Below are 7,791 nucleotides of genomic sequence, written 5' to 3' on the forward strand. Positions count from 1 at the left end.
GGACTCAAATCGACTACATCTGTGGAAAGAGATGATGGAAAAGCTCAATATCAACAGTCAGAACAAGGCCAGGGGCTGACTGCAGAACAGACCATCAATTGTTCATATGCAAGTTGAAGTTAAAGTTGAAGAAAATTAGAACAAGCCCACGACAGCCAAAGTATGACCCTGAGTATATCACACCTGAATTTAGAAACCATTAGAGACCATCTCAAGAATAGATTTGACTCACTGAACGCTAATGACCGAAGACTAGAGAAATTGTGGAATGACATCAAGAATATCATACATGAAGAAAGCAAGAGGTCATTAAAAAGTCAGAAAAGAAAGAAAAGGCCAAAATGGATGTCAGAAGAGACTCTGAAAGTTGCTTTTCAATGTAAAGTAGCTAAAGCGAAAGGAAGAAATGATGAAGTAAAAGAACTGAACAGAAGATTTCAAAGGGCGGCTCGAGAAGACAAAGTAAAGTATTATAGTGACACGTGCAAAGACCTGGAGTTAGAAAATCAAAAGAGAAGAACACGCTGGGCATTTGTTAAGCTGAAAGAACTGAAGGCAAAAATTCAAGCTTCGAGTTGCAACATTGAAGGATTCTATAAGGAAAATACTAAACGATGCAGGAAGCATCAAAAGAAGATGGAAAGAATACACAGAGTTACTGTACCAAAAACAATTGGTTGACATTCAAACATTTCAGGAGGTAGAATATGATCAAGAGCCAATGGTACTGAAGGAATAGGTGCAAGCTGCACTGACAGCATTGGCAAAAAAACAAGGCTCCAGGAATTGACAGAATACCAATTGAGATGTTTCAACAAATGAATGCAGCACTGGAAGTGCTCAGCTGTCTATGCCAAGACATTTGTAAGACAGCTACCTGGCCAACTGACAGGAAGAGATCCGTATTCATGCCTATTCCAAAGAAAGGTGATTCAACAGAATGAGGAAATTATAGGACAATATCATTAATGTCACACACAAGTGAAATTTTGCTGAAGATCATTCAAAAGTGGTTGCAGCAGTACATCAACAGAGAACTACCAGAAATTCAAGCTGGATTCAGAAGAGGACATGGAATAAGGGATGTCATTGCTGATGCCAGATGGATCTTGGTTGAAAGCAGAGAATACCAAAAAGATGTTTACCTGTGTTTTATTGACTATGCAAAGGCATTCAACTGTGTGGATCATAACAAATTATGGATAAGATTTTGAAGAATGGGAATTCCAGAACACTTAATTGTGCTCATGAGGAACCTCTGCTTAGAGCAAGAGGCAGTTGTTTGAACAGAAAAAGAGGATACTATATGGTTTAAGGTCAGGAAAGGTGTGCGTCAGGGTAGTATCCTTTCACCATACCTGTTCAGTCTGTATGCTGAGCAAATAATCCAAGAAGCTGGACTGTATGAAGAAGAACATGGCATCAAGATTGGAAGAAGACTCATTAACAACCTGCGTTATGCAGATAACACAACCTTGCTTGCTGAAAGTGAAGCACATCCTGATGAAGATCAAAGACTACAGCCTTCAGTATGGATTACACCTCAACATAAAGAAAACAAAAATCCTTACAACTGGACCAATAAGCAACGTCACGATAACCGGAGAAAAGACTGAAGTTGTAAAGGATTTCATTTTACTTGGATCCACAATCAACACCCACGAAAGCAGCAGTCAAGAAATCAAATCACGCATTGCATTGGGCAAATCGGCTGCAAAAGATCTCTTTAAAGTTTTAAAAAGCAAAGATATCACTTTAAGGACTAAGGTGCACCGACCCCAAGCCATGGTGTTTTCAATCACTCATATATATGCAGGTGAAACCTGGATAACGACTAAGGAAGACCGAAGAAGAATTGATGCCTTTGAATTATGGTGTTGGCGAAGAATGTTGAATATACCGTGGACTTCCAGAAGAACAACAAATCTGTCTTGGAAGAAGTACAGCCGGAATGTTCCTTAGAAGAGAGGATGGTGAGAATACTTTGGACATGTATCAGGAGGGACCAGACCCTGGAGAAAGACATCATGCTTGGTAGAGTAGAGGGTCAGTGAAAAAGAGGAAGATCCTCAACGAGATGGATTGTTGCAATGGGCTCAAGCATAACGATGATTGTGAAGATGTTGCAGGACCAGGCAGTGTTTTGTTCTGTTGTACATAAGGTTGCTATGAGTTGAAACCAACTTGATGGCACCTAACAACAACAGGATGGCTAAGATTCAAAAAACAAAAACAACAACAAAAACAGAAAATAACAAATGTTGATGAGGATGTGGGGAAATTGGAACCCTTATCCATTGTTGGTGGGAATGCAAAATGGTACAGCCATTGTGGAATACAGAGTGGCAGTTCCTCAAAAATCTAAAAATAAAACTACCATATGACCCAGCAATTCCACTCCCAGGTATACACTCAGAAGACTTGAAGGCAGAGACTCAAACAGATGCTTGTATATCAATGTACATTGCAGCACTATTCATAATAGTCAAAAGGTGAAAACAACCTAAATGCCAATCAATGGATGAATGGATAAACAAAATGTGGTACATACATACAATGGAATACTACTCAGGCAGTAAGAGGAACGAAGTCTTGATACATGCTACAATATGATTGAAGCCTGAAGACATTATGCTGAGTGAAATAAGCCAATCACAAAAGGACAACATTGTATGACCTCACTTATATAAAAAGACAAGAACAGGCAAATGTATATAGACCAAAGTTTATTAGTGGTTACCAGGGGCAGGAGATGGGAAAGAGGGAACTTATTGCTTATGGAGTGCTGAGTTTTGGTTTATGGTGATGGAAAAGTCACATTGATTAAGGGTAGGGTTACACAGTCGATTAATGTAATTGCTGTCAATACGTTGCACACCTGTAAAAAGCTGAATTTGCAAAAGTTGTGTGATAGATATATTCACAACAAAGACAAAAAAAAAGAGCAGTTGCTGAGGATGCTTATGTACAACCAAACACCTCATGGGATTTGGTTCCTTGGTTTGGAGGTTTAGGATCATGGTTTCATGGGACATCCCAGTTAATTGGCCTAGTAACATGTTTAGTGCCTGTTCTACCTCCTTGTACGTTACATAGTTCCTGGAGTCTTAAAAGTTTGCAAGCAGCCATCTAAAGCACAACAATTGGTCTCTGTTCTCCTGGAGCAACAGAGGGAGAGTCAGGAATAGGAGGAGTAAATATGTGTGGCTAATTGCCTCCGTGAATAACTGCCTCCTTTGCCATGAGACCAGAAGAACTGGATGGTGCCCGGCTACCATTACTGAAAATTTTGATTAAAGATTCTATAGATGAGTCCTGATCAAAAAGGGGAAAATGTAGAACAGAATTTCAAATTCTCATGGACTCCAAACTTCCAGGAACCATGGAGGTTTGATGAACCCCTGAAACTATTGCCCGGAGGTAATCTTCAAACCTTAAACCGAAAGTATCCCCTGAAGTCTTCTTAAAACGAAACAATAGTTTGGCTTAACTAGTAAAGAATGTCTGCCTTGACTAGTAAAGAATGTCTCCTCTTTCAAGATCTATCTATATGGGATCAAATTGACAACAGCAACTTGAAAGATAGAAACTTTAGGGGCAGTGAGTTTATGTTAATGCGAGAGGAACAACTCAGAAAAGAAGGGTGAGAATGGTTGTACAACTTGAAGAATGTAATCAATGTCACTGAATTGTACACATAGAAACTGTTGAATTGGAGTATCTTTTGCTATGTATATTCTCAACAACAACAACAATAAAATAAATTATAAAAAAAACAATGGCACATGTTTCTTTCTTGCTGCAACATCACCATAGTGTGACACCACTTCCTTGTGTCCTAAAGGAACATGTGTCTTAAAGTGGTTTTATAACAGCAACCACTCAGGAGCCTGAGTATTTATGAATAGTTTGGTGTTGTGATCAGATGCAGCTTACAACTAATCTATTCTGATATATATTGAATTGTCTGCATAAAAATAACTGTGGTTTATCGTTATTGGGGGACATAAAATGGGAAGTCAGTGTGAAAGACTTTAATTCCTCAAATTTACCATATAAGAAAATGAAACACTTAGTTTTTCTTTTTGTTCCCAGACTCTGGGCTGAGACACCTGGCATTTCTAAACCCGTCTTCATATGCTCGCATAATCTTAGGCTTCCCCACCTGATGATTTTCTGAACATTCAGCTTCTTTTTTCTCATTCTGAAGGACAAGCCCTTAGTGACTAAGGGACTCAGGCAGCATAAATTCTGGGCCATCTGGTTTACCCAGATTGCTGGGGGTGGGGGGTGGGGTGGCCTCTTTTGTGCATGTATGGGGCAGAAGGAGCCAGATAGGTGGGGGGAGAAAACCCAGATGGAGTTTTCAGGGGCCTCTGGATCCCCTGGATTTTCATTTTTTCAGGCAGTTTGAGAGCCAAGATTCTGATAAAGGCAGTGAGCTCAGGCAAGAGCCACAGAAGAAGGAAAGACTCTAGGTTCCCAGGTACCTTGACTCCCAGCAGGTCCAGTGAGTAAATAGGTAGCGTTGCCTTAGCTGCGGCCAGAGGCTTATTTTCACTTAAGGATAGTAAACCAAAATCTTATCAATCTTAGCTCTGATAGAGGGAAGGAGGAATAGAGCAGAAAAGTACTGGAGCATGGAAAACAAACATTACTGGCTTCACACTTGGATGTTTTTGGAGGTTTTTCTGTACTATTTACCACTGGAGGTTTTAAGGACTGGGATTCATGTCTTACTCACTTCTGTATCTGATATCCGCATCCCTACTCCTGCCTAGTACAGTGTCTGGCACATGGTAGATGCTCAGTAAATATTAGCAGACAAACAAATGTTCAGGATATATGGAACTGGGGAGTGGAATGGAGATGGAGGAAGTGTGTGAGGTTCTGTCTAGCTGGGTCATGACCTTTACTTGTTATATTTTCCCATAGGGAAAGAATAGCAGTGGTGTGAGACCTTAAAATGGTTGTTATGTTATTGTTAGGTGCTGTCCAATTAGTTGTGACTCGTAGTGACCCGATGTACAATGGAACAAAACACTGCTTGGTCCTGTGCCATCCTCACAATTGTTTTTCGCCAGTGCCTTCAGTGTAGCTTGGACTTCTTCTTTCTTGCTACCTACTAACAAATGCTTGAGCTGTTTGGGTAAGTACTTGAATTGCACTAAGGAGGTAGTATGGTTTTGGCTATCCATATCAGCAATTTAACTGCTTTCTTTTGTTGTTCTTTCTTCTCTGGTTTTATCTTTTTAACAATTTTATTGAGGTATAATTGACATGCAATAAATCATATGTATTTAAAGTGTAAAATTTGATGAGATGTATAGATATATATGATACACACACTCACACCCCCCCATGAAAACATCACAACAATAAAGTTAATGAACATATCTATCATCCCCAAAAGTTTCCTCTTGACTCTTTGAATTCCCTCTTCCTGCCCCTCCCCATAGACAACCTTAGATCTGTTTTCTTTCACTATAGTTTGCATATTCTAAAGTTTTATATAACTAGAATAATACAGTATGCACTCTTTTTCATCTGGCTTCTTTTACTTGGCATGATTATTTTGAGATTCAAACATGTGGCATGTATCAATAATGCATTCCCTTTTATTGCCAAGTAATATCCCATTGTATGGATATGCTAGAATTTGTTTTTCCATTCACGTATTGATGGACATTTGAGTTTGTTCCAGTTTTTGGCTATTAACAATAATGCTGCTCCACCACACGTCTGTCAGTTTGTCCTACTACGAGGGTTTACATGTTGCTGTGATACTGGAAGCTTTGCCATCATTTCAAATACCAGCAGGGTCACCTTTGGTGGACAAGTTTCAGAGAAGCTTCCAGACTAAGACAGACTAGGAAGAAGGACCTGGTGGTCTAACTCTGATAAAATTGGCCAGTGAAAACCTTACGAATAGCAGCAGAACATTGTCTGATATAGTGCCAAAAGATGAGCCCCTCAGGTTGGAAGGTACTCAGAATACGAATGGGGAATAGCTGCCTTCTCAAAGTAGAGTTGACCTTAATGATGTGGATACAGTAAAGCTTTTGGGACCTTCATTTGCTGAGGTGGCATGGCTCAAAACGAGAAGAAACAGCTACAAACATCCATTAATAACTGTAACGTGGAAAGTACGAAGTATGAATCTAGGAAAATTGGAAGTCATCAAAAATGAAATGGAACACATAAAGATCAATATCCTAGACATTAGTGAGCTGAAATAGACTGGTACTGGGCATTTAAAATTGGACAATCATATGGTCTACTATGCTGGGACTGACAAATTGAAGAGGAATGGTGTTGCGCTCATTGTCAAAAAGAACATTTCAAGACTATCCTGAAGTACAGTGCTGTCAGTGATAGGATAGCATCCATATGCCTACAAGGAAGAGCAGTTAATACAACTATTATTCAAGTTTACACACCAACCACTAATGTCAAAGATGAGGAAATTGAAGATTTTTACCAACTTCTACAGTCTGAAATCGATCTAACATGCAATCAAGATGCATTGATAACTGCTGGTGATTGGAATGTGAAAGTTGGAAACAAAGAAGGATCACTAGTTGGAAAGTATGGCTTTGGTGACAGAAATGATGCCGGAGATCACATGATAGAAGTTTGCAAGATCAATGACTTACTCATTGAAATACTTTTTTTCAACAACATAAAGAGTGACTATACACGTGTACCTCACTGGATGGAAAACACAGGAGTCAGATTGACTACATCTGTGGAAAGAGACGATGGAAAAGCTCAATATCATCAGTTAGAACAAGGCCAGGGGCCAACTGTGGAACAGACCATCAACAGCTCATGTGCAACTTCAAGTTGGAGCTGAAGAAAATTAGAACAAGTCCACAAGAGCCAAAATACGACTTTCAGTATATCCCACCTGAATTTAAAGACCATCTCAAGAATAGATTTGATACACTGAACACTAACAACTGAAGAACAGAGGAGTTGTGGGAAGACATCAAGGACATCATACACAAAGAAAGCAAAAGGTCCTTAAAAAGACAAGAAAGAAAGAAAGAAAAGACCAAAATGGATGTCAGAAGAGACTCTGAAAGTTGCTTTTCAACATAGAGTAGCTAAAGCGAAAGAAGAAATGATGAAGTAAAAGAGCTGAGCAGAAGATTTCAAAGGGAAGCTCGAGAAGACAAAGTAAAATATTATAATCAAATGTGCAAAGACCTGGAGTTAGAAAAACAAAATGGAAGAACACACTGGGCATTTCTCAAGCTGAGAGAACTGAAGAAAAACTTCAAGCCTCGAGTTGCAGTAGTGAAGGATTCCATGGTCAAAATATTGAACGATGCAGGAAGCATCAAAAGAAGATGGAAGGAATACAGAGTCAGTGTACCAAAAAGAATTGGTCAGGCTTCCGGGCAACATGGCGCTATAGTCAGAAGCACCACTGTCCCTCCACAGAAAAGATCAGAAAAACTAAGTCAAACAGAGTCACAGGTCAATCCTGAAACCCTAACCATCAAATGAAGAGATAAAGAACTCAGCCAAGCACCGAATGGAATAAGAAACTGACCAAGAACAGAGAATGAGGAGAGATACATGCAGAGGTCCCCTATCAGCTACCGCAGCATGTATCTGCCATCTTAGACTCCTATCGGAGATCAGCGAACAGGAGGTACGAGAAGGCAGCTTCACGGAGCTTCCAGCAGGAGACAGAACAACCAGTAACCCACGATATAGACTTTCCCACCCCCCACCCTTCTTCACCCCCATTTAGCCTCCTCTGCTTCCTGCAGCCACAGT

The 7,791-nt window shown here is 39.9% G+C and overlaps 1 pseudogene; it reads left to right on the forward strand.

The window, feature by feature from the left end:
• The window catches only part of LOC101348106 (glyceraldehyde-3-phosphate dehydrogenase-like), a 169,239-nt pseudogene that overhangs the window by 104,212 nt on the left and 57,236 nt on the right, over positions 1 to 7,791 (forward strand).

Source organism: Trichechus manatus, unplaced genomic scaffold (assembly GCF_000243295.1).
Source record: "Trichechus manatus latirostris isolate Lorelei unplaced genomic scaffold, TriManLat1.0 scaffold00068, whole genome shotgun sequence".
NCBI classification, from domain to species: domain Eukaryota; kingdom Metazoa; phylum Chordata; class Mammalia; order Sirenia; family Trichechidae; genus Trichechus; species Trichechus manatus.